This window comes from Phaseolus vulgaris, chromosome 9 (assembly GCF_000499845.2).
Source record: "Phaseolus vulgaris cultivar G19833 chromosome 9, P. vulgaris v2.0, whole genome shotgun sequence".
Taxonomy (NCBI): Eukaryota; Viridiplantae; Streptophyta; class Magnoliopsida; order Fabales; family Fabaceae; genus Phaseolus; species Phaseolus vulgaris.
In genome coordinates this window covers 22,570,115-22,590,372 of record NC_023751.2, presented here as the reverse complement: position 1 = coordinate 22,590,372, position 20,258 = coordinate 22,570,115, and the positions used below count along the sequence as shown (strand labels likewise).

Below are 20,258 nucleotides of genomic sequence, written 5' to 3'. Positions count from 1 at the left end.
ACATGTTTGAACAAACTTTCAGATTGTATGAACTGCATTCTTTCGTGCTGAATAGATGAATAAGATGTGTTATTCTAAAATACATATATTTTGTGATATTGTATCTTTGTAAGATATTTTTTTTTCATAATCATAAATTATCATACATTATAATTATCCATGTTTTATTATTTAACGTGAATGACTATTCTTTTGTTTTTATTTATTTTTAAAAAGTACATTGGTAAGAAGTGTCATTCTTTCCTGGTAATAATAATAATATTTCATTACTATTTTTGGAAAATAAATTTTATTTCATATAATTAATAATATTAACATTGATTTTATTTATCAGTTATTCAAAAATATTAAAGAATGAAGATTTTTTTGCACCTAAAAGTTGTATACATGGTAGTTAAAATCGAATGAATAGTAAGATTTTATTTATTATGTATCTTACTATTCATAATAAAATTTGAACGATTAAATTTTAAAAAAAAATTCACAATTCGAACCTCAATTCTACAATCATGGATGTATGGCATTCGACAAAGTCTTGCGATGTGGACTTTTGTAAAAAAGATAAAGAAATTACAGTAGGAATCACCTACAACAATTAGTGTCAATGCCTATGATGTGTTCTAGAAATTTACTTGAAGATTGTGACTTTAACTGTTAGTTTTCTTTTTATTCTCACTATTATCAGTGTTAGTAGAAGAATTTATTTTATAGTAAATATATTCTGTATTGTATATTCTTATAACATTTTGGAAAAACACAACTGTTTTATAAATCTTGGTTCCCCAAACCATTATACTGTGAAGTTGGAATGGAATAACCATTGAAGTGAACTATATAACTAGAAGAAGCACACACTGACACAGGTATAAACACTTAAACCAATACTCTTCTTCCTCTTTTACTCAAACCAATTTATGTCCATCTGTTTTAGTTTTGTAAGCCACTTTTGTGTGTCTTGAGAAATACATGGTGTCTTCATCTCACTATCTGCATGATCACTCCTCTTATCCTTACCAATGTTCTCATGTCTGCTCCTTTGTCTTACCTTCAGTGACAGAAGCCGAGAAACCTCCTGTAGTCCACCCCACTTTTCCAGTGCACGTGCAATATCATACCGCCCTGTGCCAAATTTCATTGCTACCAAGTCAATAATCATTGTCACTGTTCCACTGCCATTGCTTTTGGTAACACTCATCTTTGCATGTTTTATAGACTTCAAAGAAAGCTATAAAAGTTCAGAAAAAGAATATCTCAACCTACCTGCACGTTCAAATGACTTTCTACTGGGCATAAATGAAGGGTCTATTCCCCAGCTCCTTTGAAACCTACTTATCTGCATCAAGAAATGAAGTCTATTATGATCAAGATGTCAATAATGCCATTTATGTATCAATTTTCTCACACTGAAGATTTCATTTAAGGCATTTATGAAATCATCAGCATTTCTCCTGCAAGATAAACGACTGCTAAGTGGTACAAAGTGAAGAAGGAAAAGAAAGTATTTTAGATAGGGAAGAACTTTTGCAGCCTACCTCTTCCTGTAAATTTTCAAGATTGTCCCAATAACCCTTTGGTTTGCGGTGTTTGTAAGCCAAAGAAAGGTTCAATACGGTTGCAATCTTTCTGAATCCACCCATGCGAGTTATAGCCTTCTCAATATCCACTCTTCCATGCAAACGAAGTTGCTTCCTCATCGGCATGAATCCTTCCTGTCCATGTTCTGCAATGAATTGCAGGAGTTCAGATTTTAGGACTTCAATATTCCTCTGTAAGCCTGGCACTTTAGGTCTTTGCTGAGATGAACTTCGAGCATCGCAACTAGGAACTTCCTCGACTGAACCAGTGTTGTCATCATTTTGACAGCTTGATGAAACAATTTGTTGCCCTGAATTTGTATTCTGCTCACAAAATTCTGAAGATTTTGATGCATTCTTGTTCTCAATATAGTCTCTTATTGCAGACAAGTTTGATGGGAGATCTTCATAAATGACCTGAAATGACATTGTGCAAAAACATCACAACATTGCAGGGTACAAATGGAGAGTTAGGACAGATTTACCTTCAGAAGATTAAAAAAGAATGAAAAGACAGTTGGAATGTATCTCGCTTCCACTCATATTTAGCAGTGTTTCTAGTCAGCTGAGCTCCTTTGCAGTGTTTATCAAAAGGTTTTCTTAACGGATGTTGCAATTTCAATTTCGGAAAATAAGCTAAGAAAGTTTGAAAAAACGATCTGAAATTAAATAGATATTAAATAGATGAAGAAATTAACAGACAAACCTCCTCCATGATGGCTTCAGAAAGGAAAGTATCCTTGCGCATTTTTGACTCCACAGAGTACTTTAGCAGCGTGTGATGATTTCCTAGTTGCTCAAAAATCCATTTTCCCCGGAAGGAATCAAAGTCCCCTTCAACTTGTTCAAAACTGATTTCCTGTTCTAAATATTCACACAACTCCAACACAACACGAGCATGAAGCACCATATAAAGTAGGCCCTTACACCCTTCCTGCATGTTGATTAAACCAGTAAATCACATAATTTATAGATAAAAATGCAGTATAATGTCTCTTCTTATACTAGTGTTTGTGCTAAGGGATACAAGTTTGTTTAACCGACTGCAGATAATGATGGTAATACACTAGCTGTTATGAAACAATTCAGGATATAAACAGATATGATGTTCTCTTTTTAAGACTTTACTTCGTTAACACTGTCCCATACCTGAAGAACACGGACTTTATTGTTATCTCGTGATACAACCTTACTGATTGCTAGATTTGGAACTATCCTGCAACATATTATGTGGAATCAAGTTAGAAGAATGAAACAATAGAACTGGAAATCTCTTATTCAATGTTCCAATAAATCTAGCGTAACTCAGGAAGTAGCATACTCAGTAAGAGTCTCATAGGCAGTTAGAATATTCCAGACTTCGCGAACAGGAGCTTTAACTGTTATGCTTGCAACAACACAGCGATGAACACCTCCATTTTCCTTCAAATCAAAATCACTTTATTACTGATTATGACCAATTTCCGTACAAACAGGAAATTGTCTGAATTCAGGTCAACTAAAAATAATTAGTACATATAATTTACCAGAAGTCCATCAAATCTGCGGAGATGAACTTCATCCACCATTCGAGGTCTGTCAAGCCTGCAAACCTTTCCAAATACACCCCAGTTGCTTCTCACCTCACTGGAAGATGTGAGTACTGAACTGGAAGCAGAGGTGGCAATTTCTTTTTTGTTCTCTGCAGGAGACAACTTATCACTTTCACACAAAGCGCCATTTATCTTTTTAACACCTTCACACAAAGTACCATTTATCTTTTTAACAGATGATCCGTTAATTGCCACATAAGTTTTATGCAACTGGTTTTCTGACACTGGAAGTTTCTGATATTCCATAAAATTCTTTTCAGCTCTGTATGCCAAAGCTCGAAGGTTCACAGGAAGATCAGATCTGATAATCCTTTCCAAAAAAATAGCAGGGAAATTGAATCTTGGTATCACATTAACTTCATACGATAAAATAGCAGTTGATGACCTGCATAAACCCGAATTGGTGTAAACTATAAATGTAATATAGCAATGTGATTAATTTCAATAAGAACAGCCCGTATGTTATTAACAAATGAAGATACTTATCCCATAAAAACCCACAAGAATTGAGACACTACTATGAGTGATATAATTTAGGATGGCAATTGGAAAAGCTTTATTGTCTTGCAGGTAGAATTATTATTGCATATGGAAAGTTAGCCAAGTTATTTCATTCTCTTTCTAACATATAAGTATACATTGACACATTTTGCTTTGTACAAAAGAAGACGAAGACAACAACAATAGCCTTGTACCAATAGGTAAAATCAGCTATATGGATCATGTAATTTAATTGGAATTGATGAAAAACCAATTACTCAGATATTTGTCTTTAATAATTTCTTCTAAACTCCTGCTTGGCCTCCCTCCACCAACTTTCACTGGACTAAAACTTATGCAATCTATTGTTCCCACCTGTGCCTATCATTGAAAAGCTAATAAAATAGCCTTCCCATCTCCTTTGATATCTTTATCTATAAACAAAGTTTCCTTCTTGATTTATTTATTTACCCTATTTTTGGAAGTTTATTATCTTTCATTCACTGATCTTTGTCCCATGTTCTCGTAAAAACTCTCCTAAAATTTTGGATCGTGCCTCACACTCTCACTCACAGCTCTCCTTCTCTCATTTCCAGCCCTCGTGGTAATTTACCTAATTTTCAACGTTATTGCACCAGTTCTACCTTTTGCTTCTTACCTTTCCTTATACATTTTCATTTCACCATCAACATTTCTGATCTCAATCCAAAACCATTTTATTTACTTAAGAGTACTTGAGCAACCTTTCTAACCTTCTTAGACATCTCATACCAAATGTGATTAGCACTATCTTATAGTTCCCAATCACCTTCTTTCAGTAGCTTCACAAAAGTCAATTGTTTATTACCCTTAAGCTGCAACCACGTGATTTTTGGATTTGGAACTGGTTGGGTTTTGTGTTTACCTTCTTAAAATGGACATCAAGAACCAAGACCCTATGTTGTGCAGCAAGTCTCTTTTTTGGAGAGCCATACAAAAGAAGAGCACACTCAACATATTGTTGTGTTGTTATATATTCAAGATAATTATTGCCCCAACCAGGGTATCCAAAAAAGTGAACGCACAAAACAAGCCAATCAGATCTTGAAGCATTTTGTGCGGTGAATGAGGTCACTATATAAGGAGGAGAAAAAAAAGAGTAGGGGTGTGTGGGAAATTTGTAATCTGTCTTCCCTCTCTTGGCCCTCAGGGGAATACTTTCTCTTCTATCTGTTTTGCTTTGCTGAATCAGTGAATGCCTTCTTATCACTTGTAAGAAATACCGTATCTTACTACATCATAATATCACACAGAGACTGCTGTCATTCGTTCTTTTCTTGTGTGTGGGTTGTTTACAGTTGAAGCAGGTTTAACTAAAATGAAGTCTTTCATTAATCAAAATCAGAACTTCATCAACCTAAGTTTCATAGTTTAAGATTGATATGACATATTATGCTAAATATATAGACATGGTATCTTTAGATTGATGTAAAGCTGCTGTGCAAACAATGGCTTCATGAAATAGATTATATACCTTGTTCCAGATTTTACGGACCATTTGCCATCAAACTTCTTAAAGTCTCCATCAACCATGGAAAAGTGCAGTTCTCGATCCCATTCCTAAGAATTAAAAAAAACAAATATAGGAGTATTAATTTAACAAATTATTCACTTCTCTAACTTTCTCCTATTGACTGACTAATCTGTCAACTAAACTAGCACAGCCACTGCTAATAGAAACTAAACTATTCTTTACATATGATCTTGCATAAGGCTCATATAGCAAATTGTATGAGACACATGGGTTGGAGTATGAAAGATTAAGAGTATCTTTGATTATCTTCTCGCTTTCTGGTTTAAAAATTGTTTTCTAAAGCAATTCCACACTACCCAACAATCAATTTCTCATTCACAATCTACTTAAGTGCTTTAAAACCTAAAGAAACAAAAAAATTCTAGAATATGCTTTCTCCTCCTCTTCGGTTCTCATCATGTTCAGCTTCTCCTGCTCTCTATGTCTTGTACCATCATCTACAAGTTGTCTCAACAATCTCTTTCACAAGCCTTGAAAACTTAAAAAAAAAGTTTGGAAAGAGAAATAAAAAGCACCCTAAAGTTTCAATTGCATTCCAATCAAGTAAGGCTAGTGGTTAGCTACAGTGCCCACTTCATATAGTGTATGCATTAAAAAACACTCACTGAATTGACGACTTCCCGAAGATCCAAGACAACACGAGCTTCAATATGCCAATACATAGCCCTTTGGAATCCCCTTTGCTCTAACCATATCCTTCCTGGGTATGGACAAGGAATTTTCCCACTAACGAAAGAAAAGTGCCTTAGAAACTGCACCTTTAACTTAATCATCACCAATACAAAGTAAAAGCACTTTACTTTTCCTTTTTAACTTGAATGCGAATAGAAGCATTAGCATTTGCATTACCTCCATACAAGATTTGGGATGAAATCAGCGAGACGCTCATAATCAGTGAGAGCATTCCAAACGGATTCAGTGTCAGCATCGACTGTGATTTGGGCATTGACTCTGCGTTCCCTCCACGACACCACTTGGACCTCACAAAGCACCTCACGCTCACCCTCTTCCTCTTGCTGCTCAAAGCTTCCATCTTTGCCGTTGAAGTGGCACGTGAGCTTCTGGGTGGTCCTAGTTGACGAGGAGGAAAGTGCCACAGCAATACCTCGAGAGTGTAGGGTGAGAGACAGAAACCCTATTGTGGTGTGTGTGGCTGGTTTGGAGAGAAAGCACAAAGGGTGAGTTCCAATGTTGGAGGTGGAAGCGATCATGACTCATGAGACTAAGGAAATGAATGTTCCATTGGGTGGTTTGAGTACACATGGACATGGAAGCTAAGCGATGTTGTTGGTGACAGTTGAAGGAGATACTTCTCGCGTCGTAGCCACCAGTTTTGTTTTTGTCGTTTAGTGGGTCTCGTGAGTTTGTGGCTCCGACAACACATGATGGTGCGGTTGTTTTCGTCATTTCATCAGATTCTTTTTATTTGGAAAACTACTAGGTGGGACCATGTTCCATAATTAAAATAAAAATGTAAGAATGTTTTTTAATAGCATTAGCTCCTTATAAATTTTATTATTTTAAAATATTTATATTAATATTATAAAAACTATATTAAACATCAAGTGAAATCTTATGGAAATATCTTGAATATTAATTATCTCCAAAATGTTGTCTTCTCATATCAAAAGTTTTCTTCATTTTTTCTTTTTCTTCGTGTACTTTAGTGTGTGTTTGGATTGGGAAGTGGATGCATGAGGATTTGAGGGAATGAATGTGTGAGAATGTGGGAAGAAAGTGTGAAGAAAGTGAGTTTGTTTGGATTGGGGTATGTTAGGGTGGATGTGTGAAAAATTTACAGGAGTTTGTGAGTGATGTAATTATTGTAAGATTTTTTTAAATTTTTTTTAAAAGTGTAAAATATAAGTTTACAAATTTACCCTTGTATTTATAAATTATTTTCTGTACAATTGAATAATTTATTTCGATAATATTAAATAATTACTTTTAAAAAAATACGAGTTATTTAATATTATTAAAACATGAAAAAAAAATCATAAAAATAATATTATATAAGCGTATACAAATTTATTGTTATATTTATTTATACATTTTGAAAGTTTTTTATATTCATTGATTTTGATTTAGATTGTATGTAGATACATAACCATGTAGATATTTTAGAGAACATTTTATAATAAAAAAAAATATTATATATAGAGTGAATTGTATAATAAATTTATTTATAAAGAAGAAAAATATATATAATAAAGTATGAAATATCATAATATGATAATTATGATGGAAAAATAATAAAAATAAAAGATATTATTATATATATTATTACATTAATGACAAAGAAAAAAAATGTCAAAAAGGGAAAACACCACCATCTTAGGTGGCTTTCTCCTCAAATCTATGCATATGATAAGGATGAGAAAAATCACTGTTCATGGATATCCATTATCTCCCTTCCCTGCACATCCCTTAATCCAAACCATAAATATTCACTCACATTCTTCCTCTTAGACAGTACAATCTTGAAACAATCAGAGCTTACTGAAATTTATTTAAATAAAAATCAGTTAACAAATTATTCTTCAAACAAAAACATTGTTTATGTATCTTAAATCTCTGTCAGTAGTGGTTGTTGGACGTAAATATTATATTTGGTTTGAGGAAAAAAAACTAGAAGGAAAGAAATGAAAAAAAGGAAATAAGATAATTGTTATTTTTTTATTGTGTGAAAGAAAGAAAAATATTTATATAAAAATGACAATCTTTTAAATATGACAAATAAAAATGTTTGATTTTTTTCCCTTGTAAAAATATCTTTTGTTTTCCATTTCATCCAGAACTTGACAAATTATAAAAATTGTGGATCTCTTAATTTTTCTATATTTTCTTTACTCTTACAAAGCTATCAAATTATACAAATAATAGATTCTATTATTTATTTTTGTTGTTGTTTGTGATGGAACTTTGTTTTCAAGAATTGAAATACCTTAACTTAACTTTACATGAATCACTCTATAAGAGTTAAGATTATAATATAATTTGAGTTTTTATTTATTTATTTTAGTAATAGTATTTTTAACTTAAGAATGAAAAAAAAGCAGTGAAGAATCACGAACATTCCATTGATTATTTTGAAAGAACTTGAAACGAAAAATAAAAAAGCAAATTATGTTTGAAAAATATCATTTGGTGCAAAATTTTTACAGACATCCTTTTTGGGATAAAAGAAATGTTTCAACTTTTTCTACCATATACGGTCTGTTCGGGAAGTTATCGAAGTGATGAAGACATCGTATTCTTTAGACAAACCTTCTAAGATTGTTTCAATATAATCTTTAATAGTGATGTAGATCCAGCAGTGGCTAGAGAGTCAATTATTATTTTAAAATCTTTAAGAAATACTTAAATGGATTGATCTCATTTGAGAGTAAGTAAGAACGTATTTAATTTCTTGACGCGAGCAAGAGTGCATAATGAGTTTGAAGATTTGACCATATTTGGTGTGATGAAGAAAGACCAACCATGTTAGTGAGGAGAGACAAAGAAATGGAAGAAAATAACCAAGCAATGATTACTTGATCTTATTGATCAAAAGAACGAAAAGTAAGAAAAAACATGGAGTTAGATTCATTAGCGATAGAGAGGAATATCCTGAAAGAACAAAGGTAGAGTCCAAGAATTTGGTGATATTGAGACTACTTAAAGCAACAAATACCTGTTGTTTCTATATGCAATAATTTTCTTCATCTAATTCGAAGTGAATTGGACTAGTGAAAATGTGAGGATAGAAGGTCGAATCAGAAAAATTTTGGGTGGTGGTGGAACTTGAAGAAATAGTAGCTGAGGTTAAGGATCATTCCGCCATAATGACTCTGGATACGATGCGAAATTGAGTGAAAGAAAAAAGAAAAAAAATTATTGGAAAGTAAACATTATTAACGTAAAAGGATATAAATATATATATATATATATATATATATATATATATATATATAAAAGTCATGCTCTTACTCCATAGGATAAAATATTTGATTGCATTTGGGAATATACAATTAAAACATCATCTTCACTTTAGTTTTAGCGAGTAGGAGAGCTTTAAGTAAAATATTGAATCTAATAAAAAATAGTCTTTAAAAGATACGAAAATCCACGTAGATGAATTTTAAAAAGAAACATAAGAAATAAAGTGTATGGATGGATACCTTCGAAAACAAAAACAATGTTAAAGTGAAAGGCTAAAAGAAAAGATAATTACAAATAGAAACTGAAAAAGATGTAAAATTTAACTTCTAAAGAAATTATTTTAAAAAATTTATAATTTTAACATATTCTGTTCAAGTTTTAAGTAGGCATCCTTGGTAATGGTGAAGCACTTCGATCATTTATAAGATTATATAATTTAAACTTTATTTTTTATATATAAACTTTTATAAAAAAAATATATATATTATAAAGTTGAAATATATGAGGTGCGTCCAATTACGTCCTGAAATCCGTTTAGGTAGTTTATTAATATCATACTTTACCGTCACAATTAAATGATATAAAACAATGATTAATTTAAGATTGGAGATTTTTTTTTATGTATTTTTAAATACTAAATGTTTCTGCTAGGGAGATGGGACCTAGAGAACTATTGAAGTTTTCTTCTCCTTCCCTCGGTCGGTCAGGTGACTGGGTGATGAGTTGGGATTCTTCCTGTCCTCTTGCTTCTCCTTCGGCACTCGGTCTCGGGTGAACACCGGATGGTGGGGTACCTGCGAAGGCACTCCGACGCTCAAATCAGTAAAGCGGGTGGTCAGCTTTCAGGTAGGTAAACAGTAATAAATGACATACCTTATTCCTTGGGATGCGTGCTATTTATATTATTCTAATGAGTCTACCTTGTTGGGTCCGTTTATTGAGATGGATACCGCTTAGGGTTGCATTACCTAATTCTTAATGATGGATTAACTTCGCTGACCTTGGTTTGAGCGTTAATGGTAATCAGGAATGGCCGTCGGCCAGATCCTCAGGTATGAGTCGGCCATCGGCCAGATTTCCATGGTCTCGGTTGTCTCGGCCAGGTCCACAAAGGTTTCGGCCAGGTAGGTCGTCGACCTCATCATCTCGGCCAAGTCTCTCAGGTCTCGGTCAGGTTGACTAGGTCTCGGACAGGGAGACCAGGGGTCAGCCTCACCCCGGTACACTAAAATTATTTATTTTGGATTTCTGAAATAAAATTTTATATTATAAATTCATTTCAAAATCTACAATTTACAGTGCAAAATTTGCATTTTGAAATATATAATAAGAAATACAAAATTTCTATTCTGAAATATATTATCTAAAATATAAAATTTATATTATAGAACTGTATAATCTGAAATACAAATTCTAAAATATAAAACTTGTATTCGGACCATCTTCTCGAATATAAGGAATACAAAAAAATCACAAGTTTTAACTTCTGTATAGAAAGTCTCTAAATTATACATTTTGAAATTAAATAAAAAATTCAGTAAAAAATATTAAAGAGTAATTTGGAAATTTCTAAAAGTATGGGAGTTCAGAAAGAAACACAATGAGATGCAGTGAGAAATCCCCATTTAAGACCCCCAACTCTCGGCCCGTAACTGGTAGCTTCCTTAGAGCAAACTTTCCTTTTCCTGTGTGAAAAAGCCCAATGTTTGGGTCCGTCAAGAAGTATTAAATTCGTATATTTTTTAAGATGTATTGTTCCAAGTGAATCACTAAATCTAAAATTAGTATGAAATGCAATAATTATGTGGTATTTACCCTGAATTTCGTTGATACAAAGTTTGATCTAGTGACTTAATCATAAAAGATTAAGTATTTGTATGCCAAACCAACAATAAACTATACTTAAACACTATGTTGGTTCGATTTTTAAATAGGGAGAAGTGACTTAATTTTTCTAGAAAGGATTCAGTATTTTAATCGATGAAAGTGTTTATAATTGGATAGTAACATTTGGTATTAAAGAAAGCTTTGATCTGAAAGCAGGAAGAAATCTTGCGGGTGGTGTGTGTTGTCAACAAAACTGAAAGAGGAAAGATGGAAGATCTTCCATGTCTTCGGGATCATCTACCTACCAATTTATCATCTCCTGTCAATTTTAAGTATTATGTTTTCGTTTTATTTTTTCATCACGTCAACCATTTTCTATTACATTTCACTCTCTTCTCTTTCTCCTTCTTCTGTCTTTCTTTACTTTCCTTGTACAAATATAATTATATATATAAGAATAAAACTTCCATGTACATTCTCAGGTGTTGGTATTATTACTCTAATAAAATTTGAATTTCATTAAAGATTCATGACATAACCATATTTAACTATTGAGGAAGATTATGGTGGGTGTGGTGTGAAAGTAGTAGTTGTGAAAGAATGAGAGGAATTGAAGGTGCATTGCATGAGTCATGGTATTGAACGTTAGACAAGAAGTGGAACTGATGGTACATAAGCAAAAAATGCAGATGAGATTGATAAGAAAGAATGCATACAAACGGGGCCCATCACTTCCTCAAAACTCTGCTGAGAAGACACACTTACTTATGTGCTTGCGACTCAAGTAATCTCATTGTCCCTTTCCGATGAACCTTTTCTCTCTCTCATCTTCCCTTTCTGTCTGTTTCACACTCTTTCTATATTATATGTATCCCTGCACCACCAAAATGCATACACAAATGCTTACACTTTGCTGTTATATATAGTTTCTCAATCAGATTTCATTTTATTCCCATACAAGCTCTTTCTTCAAATTATCATTAGTTATCATATAGGATTCATTTCAAAGCATATAAGCTTCTGATATATTCCTAATCATCGTTCATTACTGTAGCTCGAAATCTTGTGGTGGAGACAGATAAGAAACATACCCTCTAATAAATTATAATAATTTGCATGTGTTTTACAAAAAAGCTGCTATTATAAGTATTAGATTATCCTTAATATTACACATATTGATGTGTCGGTCAATCAAAGACTTAGAAAGTACACAACACTTATCTTGAACATTATATAAACCCAAATGTAAATAAGATATTTTAGTTGGCAAAAAGACTTGAAGCTCTAATCAACCCCTCGATCTTAAATGCTTAGAAAGATTCAAGTGTGACACATAATGGGTAAGAAATAAAATAAAAGTAAAGACTATTTGGTTGAAAGTAAACAAATAAATATATAATTTTGTTTGCTTGAAAAAGAAAATAAATCACTTTTTATTATAATTATCATAAAATAAAACCCTTGTATACTACTCATGTAATTTTTTAAAAGAATATTTACTACTTTTACAAGAAATAAAATTATATATATATATATAATAAATAAAAATTTCATATATTACTTAATCAATTAAATAAAATCATAATTGTTTACCCATAAATACAAGATACAAGATATACTTACATAAATGATTATGTTAGATAACATAAAATGATCCTTGTAAGTAAGCATAACTGGTTATGCTCTTGCACTTAATTATGTTTATGAAATAACTGGTTCAACACAAAAAAATCATTGAAAAAAGGGTTATTAATGTAGGGAAAATATTATTAACAATGTATTTTTCCACATTCTAGGGATTATTTTTTCATTTTATGTTTATAAAATTCATGTTCATTTCTACTCCATTCTCGTTTTCAAAATAGAGTGTCATAAGAGATTTGATAAAATCAATCTCTTTTATCCTTTATTCTTATACATTGCATTCCACACAAAATGTTAGAATGAACTATATAGTTTTTCTCTACCTTCTATCCTCTAGTGAATAAGAAAGTTTGGCTGTTAAGTTTCACATCCGTGAAAATTGTAGGACAAAAGTAATTCACCCCAATTACCTAAGACACAGTAACAAAGATGTTTTTATATATATTAGAGTCCTTTTACATTAGGAGTAAAGTCTAAAGAGTTGAAGTAAATTATATGAATATTTGAGGATGTTTTGAAGAAAAAGTGAGATTGTAAGAGCTGTAACTTGCATGGAGTAGAAATTAAAGTGGTGAGCTGGGAGGAAAACCCTAGTATAGTATAGTAGTATTAAGAATGGATGGAGAATGATAATAATATTTAATTTGAATAAAAGTTATTCGTTTTTGAATTGAAAAAATGAAAAATGAAATGAAAAATGGTAGCTATAGGTGGGTAGTGGTGATAGTAAATTGATGATGAAACTGTGAACAATAAAGTTTGGCAGTTGTTTCCCCTCTTTAAAGAGAGCAAGTTGGGCATGAAAGGTTCCCCGGGTACCTCTGTCTCTGTGCTCTTTCTTTCTCTCTGTTTCATTTCCCAATAAACGTCAGATAGTCGTCATTTACTTCTATCTCTCTCTCTTGTTTAGGTATCCATCTTCTTTCCCATTTCAATTTCAAAATCTGCATTACTATCACAGAAACGAGGAGGAGCTTTAGAAGCTGATTTTACTGATCCCATAGACCTTTCCCAAACATGGTTTCTGAACTTTCAACAACTTTAAAAGCCCCATAAATACGTTACACAAAAACACACACACGTACATATCCATATCCATACACTGCATACAACACAACAATAGAACAAGAGAAAGAAAGATCCATGGAGAAGCAATTGCAGCAGCACCACTAATTTCTCTTTTTCCATGTTTACTTTGCATCACCTTACACACATACATATATCTGCCTCCTCATCATAATGGAAACTTGTATCTGTTCTCTACAAAGAATCACGCACACAGAATCCATACCTAGCTTCTCTTGTCATCACTTCTTTTTCTCGTTAACTGTTCCAGCACATCTCTTCTCTCTTTCTCTCTTTTTCTCTATTTCTCTATATCTATTCTATTTCATCATCTTGCCCCCCACAACACAACTTCACCAACGCATGCCTTTATTACCAGTACCAGTACTACTCCTGCCTGCCATTTCACTACACAACAAATTCAATAAATTCAACACCTACGTTTCAAAACCTAGCCAAATACCATCAACTTCAAATCATTTTAATTATCATTTCTCAACCCTTCCACCTTCAACGTACGTGTCATTCCACATTTCCAGCAAACTTCTAATATATATACATATCGTTTCTTTTCACCAAATGGTATTGCTCATGTTCCTTTTTAATTTATTCGTAAAATGTAAATTCTTTATTACAGGTAATTAATTTAATTTATAGTGTTAATAAGTCAGATATAATATATAATAGAGTTTTAGAAAATAAAAAATAAATGGATGTTTCTTTCTTATTCGGGACCAAGAAAATGCACTGATTGTTCTTATCCAACTAAAAAGTTACCGGCGGAAATATGATTAAACGAAAATATATTTGAAATTGAATTTTAATAATGATGTAATTATAGAAGTGAGATTATGAAACTTGCCCTGTAGATTTTTACTGCAATGAATTTTACTGGGTAACTGTTGATTTACCTGTAGTACAATTTTGATTCAGATTCATGAAAATGATGCCCTTTTTTGCCCAGTAAATTGAGAGGTTCCCTTCCCTATAATTTTCACTCACCAGTCTGAAATGGGGTTAATTCAAAAAAAAAGCTGAAAGGACTTCAGAAGAGGGAGGGTGTTGTAGTTTGAAACCCTAGAAAGACCTAGAGACAGAGTACTGCAGATAAAGCAAGGAAGAAAAAATTTCACATCTGATAGGTTTTCACTGTACATGCTTTCACCTTTCTTGTCCAGAGAAATGAACATTCGAGCCCGGACTGATTAGCCAATTTATTCAAATAATAATATTAATAATAATAACAACAACAACAATAATATAATCCATTCAAAATTTCATGTTCACGCATCTGTCAAAAGCTATAATCTTAAATTAATATTGCAGAAAACTAGAGAGACTTGGACATGGCGTTGGTAACGCTGAAGTATGCATGTCTCTATCATCTTTCTCTCTCCCAGAGATCGAGAGAGAAGAGCCAGATTCAATGGGAGTAAAGATGTTCATTCCTTCACGACTGAGCTACATGTGCTTCGTATACACAGCTGAAAACTGGGTAACTTTTTTTTCTCATCCAAAGGAAAAATATCAAACGATTCAATCATGTCAAAAAGTTAAATAAACTAAAATAACAATAAAAAGTTACATATGACCTCATTTGAGTGTAGCACCCTTCAAGCTTGAAACTTGGAAGAAACCATCATGTGAGGTCACTCACTCACTCACTCACTCACTCACTGTGTAATAGAAACAAAGCTAGAAAGTAAAAGCCTAAATTTACCATAGCATATACATCTTCATACAAGAACCATGTAACCTTAAATCTGGGAAGTCTCTAATCTCGTAAGAATTAACAGTAAATTAAAGAGCCTTCTACGCAAAACCAGAAAGCAGCATATATATAGATATAGATATAATATACATGTATAGTTAGCAGATGTTGTAATGAAAGAATTGCAACAGAAAGGCTTACCAATCCCTTGAAGATAAGGATCTTGTTAAACAAGGGCAGATTAAGAAGCTGTGGCGAGTAGCAAATGTTGGCTGGGGGGAATGAAGCCTGGTCCGAGAATCATTTAGGGTATAGATTAATTTCCATTAATTTACCCTGAAAACTGAAACACTTGATATATATATCATTATATATACACATATACACCTCAATGACCTCGAGCCAGACAACATTCCTCTCAACCTAACCTTTGCAAGGCAACCTTAAACTCTTGTAACCAAACAAACATACACAGATGATGTATAGCATTACCACCTTGTGTTTGAAACCAAATCCAAGAACATATGAGTCCCGAAGAACACAAAAAGAAAAGTTTTGAGGGGAATGAAGCCTGGTCCGAAGCCTTATAGTTCTTGCCAGTGAGAACCTCCTATGTGAAAAGCCTCGAGCCAGCCAACATTCCCCTCAAACACTACTAACCCATCTCAACTCAACGTTTGCTGTTTGTCCCCCTCATTCTGAAAACCCTAACCTGGTTATAGCTTGTTATATATAGGAGCACCAAGTGAGAGAGAGAGAGGGAGAGAGAAAAGACTGACTCACACTACACTAATGGCGCTTTTTAGTTAGGCTTTCAGATGTTTTTTGTTCCCAAATTAGCTTGTGCAAAAGGGGTGTTAAATTAACTGTTATGGTCAAAGATAAAATTGTTAAAAAGAAAAAAAAGAGAATGTATTTAGGCAATGCATTATTGTTATTATATTATACGATTAGCAATTGAGTTGAGGAGACAAGAGCAGCAGCACCCCACAAAAGATCTGACTAAGACTGAGATTGAGGAGAGGCCCCTGCGTCCCTAGTATCTGTAATTACTATAGAATGATAATAAAAAAGTAAGAAAAATGCATAATGCAGAGTGTGGTGGAGTTAAAAAGCAGGAAAAATGTTTGATTTCCTATGCGAGTGACCTGGTGATGCCGGTGACCAACCGACCTAGTACCTGCTACCGGCCGTTGGCTCCCATTGAGTCAAAGAAACACAGAGAAGAAGACAAAACTGGTTAGCTTTAATGCGATTCTTTCATGATTACCTTATTATTTTTAGCCTTTTCCAATCCCTACTTTCAAACTCTCCTGTACGATCGCATACCCGCACGGCCACACACCACCACACAACTCCACAATACAATCTAACTCTCTCTCTTTTTCAGCTTCTCTTCCTTCACCTTCATTTTTCACTTCATTTTTCACCATCTCTCTCTTTCTTTCTTTCTTTCTCTTCCACAACCTTTTATTCAATCATTTTTTTCTACATCAATTCTACCCATGTATAATAATGTCTGTTCTTATATACCTATCCAACTTTGTTAATTCTAAGCTACCATCAATAATTATCATCTACTTCTAACTTCTAAGAACTATGCTGTCAAATCATGTCCTACTTCTTCCATTGTCTTCTTGGATAGTGCTTACACGAGTAATACAAACTATAATTATGTTACATTTCAAAGTAAAGAAATTATATTACCTGCTCCCAAAACCTTTATACTTACTGCAACTATAGTGGCCATCCAATGCAACCCATAATTCATCATACACTTATAACCGATATTTTGTTCACTACACTACAATGAATATAATAGATTGTTTTTTAATCAGTAAATAATAAAATAAAATTAAAGTCAATTATTTGAGAGATACTTTAATTCGTATAAAATAAATAAATAGAGTCTTTCTCTGACCCATTCCAATCAAAATCACACATGAGACCATTTTTATGTACTCTAACCTTACAGACCCCATAAAACTTATTGACTGAACATAACTTTGGTTGCAATTACATGTATAAAGTTCTTAGGATTATAACGAATTGACATGCTTTAATTATAAATGATTAACCAAATTGTTATAAATACTATTGTTTCCATCTCAAATCATTAGATCCATCATTTCATTTCAAATATAGTCTTCTTTGAAACTTGAAGTTTAGAATTTCAAAACAAATAATACACCGCATAAGATTTTAAGATTATTAACTTTATTGTTATTATCACAACATATAAAATGTGGTTTTAAGAATTGAAAGGGTGTAAAATGCTAATTTTGGAGTATTTCAATTAATGAAAATTGTTTAATTTGGGATGTACTTAGCATCCAAAACATTACTAATAACCCCAATAATAAGAAACTAGAATGCTAACATTTATAATACAGAAAAAAAGTAAGCGTGTTACAAACTAAAATTTATCTCTGCATTAGTTTTTCATATACCTGTAGTGTACTTCTTATTATGCAAATAACATAACACAAACATTATAATATTTAGAAAGATTTTGCAATGACACTTGCATTGGGTAACATAAAGTGACAATGTTTACATAATTTAAATGTAGTTATGACCTAAAATTCGTTAGGCCAAAGCCGGGTGAGAGAGGGAAAAAATGGTGAGGTCAAGGTTGGTCAAAAAATGCATTGGTCAAGGTCGGGCTAGAAAAGAACAACTTGTGATATTTAGTCCAAGTGGTAACTTATGTTAATGCTACATCATCATTTAACAATGATACTTATAATAAGGACTAAAAACGTTAACAGAAAAAAATGACCAAATTTTTATTTAAAAACTAAAAAAGAGATCCCAAAGACACAAAAAAACATATTTTCCCATAAAATAAATTATAATTATTGGTTCAAATACTCTATTTGCATGCCCAATCACAAAAATCTGATTTTTATAATAAAACTATTATTATTGAAAATATAAACATTTTTTTTATCATACTTTTAGTTTTTGATATACATATTCAACATTTCTTAACATTGTCTTTATCTCTTACATATTTTTATTCTAAATTTTACTTAAACTTAAAAGTGCATACATAATATATGGAAAATTTTGGTAGGAACATTAGAAACATAGAGGACTTTGCCTAGGTCAAAGGTGAAATGACGTAGAACCCAAGGTTGAGGAGACAACACATTTTAAAATATAATCAATTCATTTATTTGCATATTTATATTTTTAAATCCCGCCGTAAATAATTTGCAATACAAATTTTAAAAGTTTAATATTTTAAAGTCTCGATTTTTTTATATTTAAAAAACCATCTTTCTAATCATTCAGTTTAAATAGTCATTAAGTAAAAAAAATTATAATTATTATTAAGAACTCATTAATTATATCATATCGTAGCTTAATGTTTTCAAAGAAAGAATATTAACATAATATGAAACAAAATATAATTTATGTATTTATTTGCAAAAATGTACCATATGTTAAAAGGAGGAAAAAACAATAAATAATGCAAAAGGTGTTTGATATATAAGTTGGGTCTGAGCATCCGTAGTCCACGGTGTTTGAATGGCGTTTGATAAGTTCCAATGCATGCTGGCAACTTAATTACGCAGAAGACTTATTGTATCAACAAAACCAAACAAGTCACAAAAAAATCACCCATTCTTTTACGTACAAATCTTATTTATTATTCCAACTAACTTATTTAGGAACAAGGTCACCTCCACCTCTTCAAAATTGGTACCAACTACCTCCATTTTCAAATCATACTTTTTCTTTTCTTTTCTTAAATATAACTAAAATTTAATAACATTTTCTTATTTTCCTTTTTAATCTTTTTTTGTTAATTTTTTCTACTCTTCTTCAATATTTATTCTTGATATTATTTGATATCATAAAATAAGAATTTTTTATTTTCCTTCAATACTTCCATACTTCCCCTCAAAATAGGTCAAGTGCATTGGTTAATCCAAACGTGGATATTAAACAAAGAAATTGCATGTTGAATAGTATCTTATTATAAACATGTTGAAAAATCTGATTTTGTATTTGATGGTACATGAAGTAGTAACCCACTTCAAAATGCTTTGATTTGCTAATGAAATGCATAAATGACTAGAATTTAGTCAAGCTGAGCTTTCGAAGCTTGGACTTGGCTTGTATAAAAAATTATTTGTTTAAGTTTGGCTCATCTATTCAATTAAGTTTAATTAAAAGTTTGAGCTTGACTGTTAAAAAAATATTAAGTTTGAATTTGACTTGTGTAGTATTTCTTTTATGAAAATGATTTTAAACTATTTTTCAACTATTCATAATATAACTTTTTTTACTAATCTACTCATAAAAATATTCATATACTTTTTTAGAAAAATTATTCGTGTATTAAAAATGAAACATAATTTAAATTTCACACTTTTATTAAGTAACTACTTAAACTTCTTAATAATTGAACAATTTGAAGAGGAAAAACACTAAGAAATCATCATGAGTTGATCATTAGCTGAGAAGACAACTCTATCAATTCACTACCTTTTATAGAGAATATGTATACAAGTCTTTATCACTTGTATATTGTTTACTTTGCTAATTTTTAAGCAATGTGTGACTTTAACTCACACCCATAATAGAAAGATTTTCGACATAACATCCATAAATCTATGGTGTTTCTTTTTACTTTATCTCACACTATAAAAAATTTGTTAGTTACCTATTAATATTTATCTACAGATTTAGATTTATATATAAATTTTGATATACATACGAATATTAGGTATGTACTCATATTCATACATGAATTTTTCACATGTATTAGTTTTTCAATAACTAACACTATATTGAACTGGGGACAAGTGTTCCCAGGAAATATATGCATAAGCTTGGTGTGTTCGGGGGAGAAAGTT

At 31.9% G+C, this 20,258-nt stretch overlaps 1 long non-coding RNA gene and 1 pseudogene across 1 annotated transcript; both read right to left on the bottom strand.

The window, feature by feature from the left end:
• Positions 1 to 866: 866 nt before the first annotated feature.
• LOC137820620 (uncharacterized) lies at positions 867 to 6,452 on the bottom strand (annotated as a pseudogene).
• An 8,413-nt stretch (positions 6,453 to 14,865) lies between these two features.
• Positions 14,866 to 16,286, bottom strand: LOC137822880 (uncharacterized). The gene is made up of 2 exons (XR_011083015.1): positions 15,589 to 16,286; positions 14,866 to 15,344 (listed from the first exon to the last, which is right to left on the bottom strand). It is a non-coding gene; the product is annotated as an uncharacterized lncRNA (long non-coding RNA).
• Between the last annotated feature and the right edge of the window lie 3,972 nt (positions 16,287 to 20,258).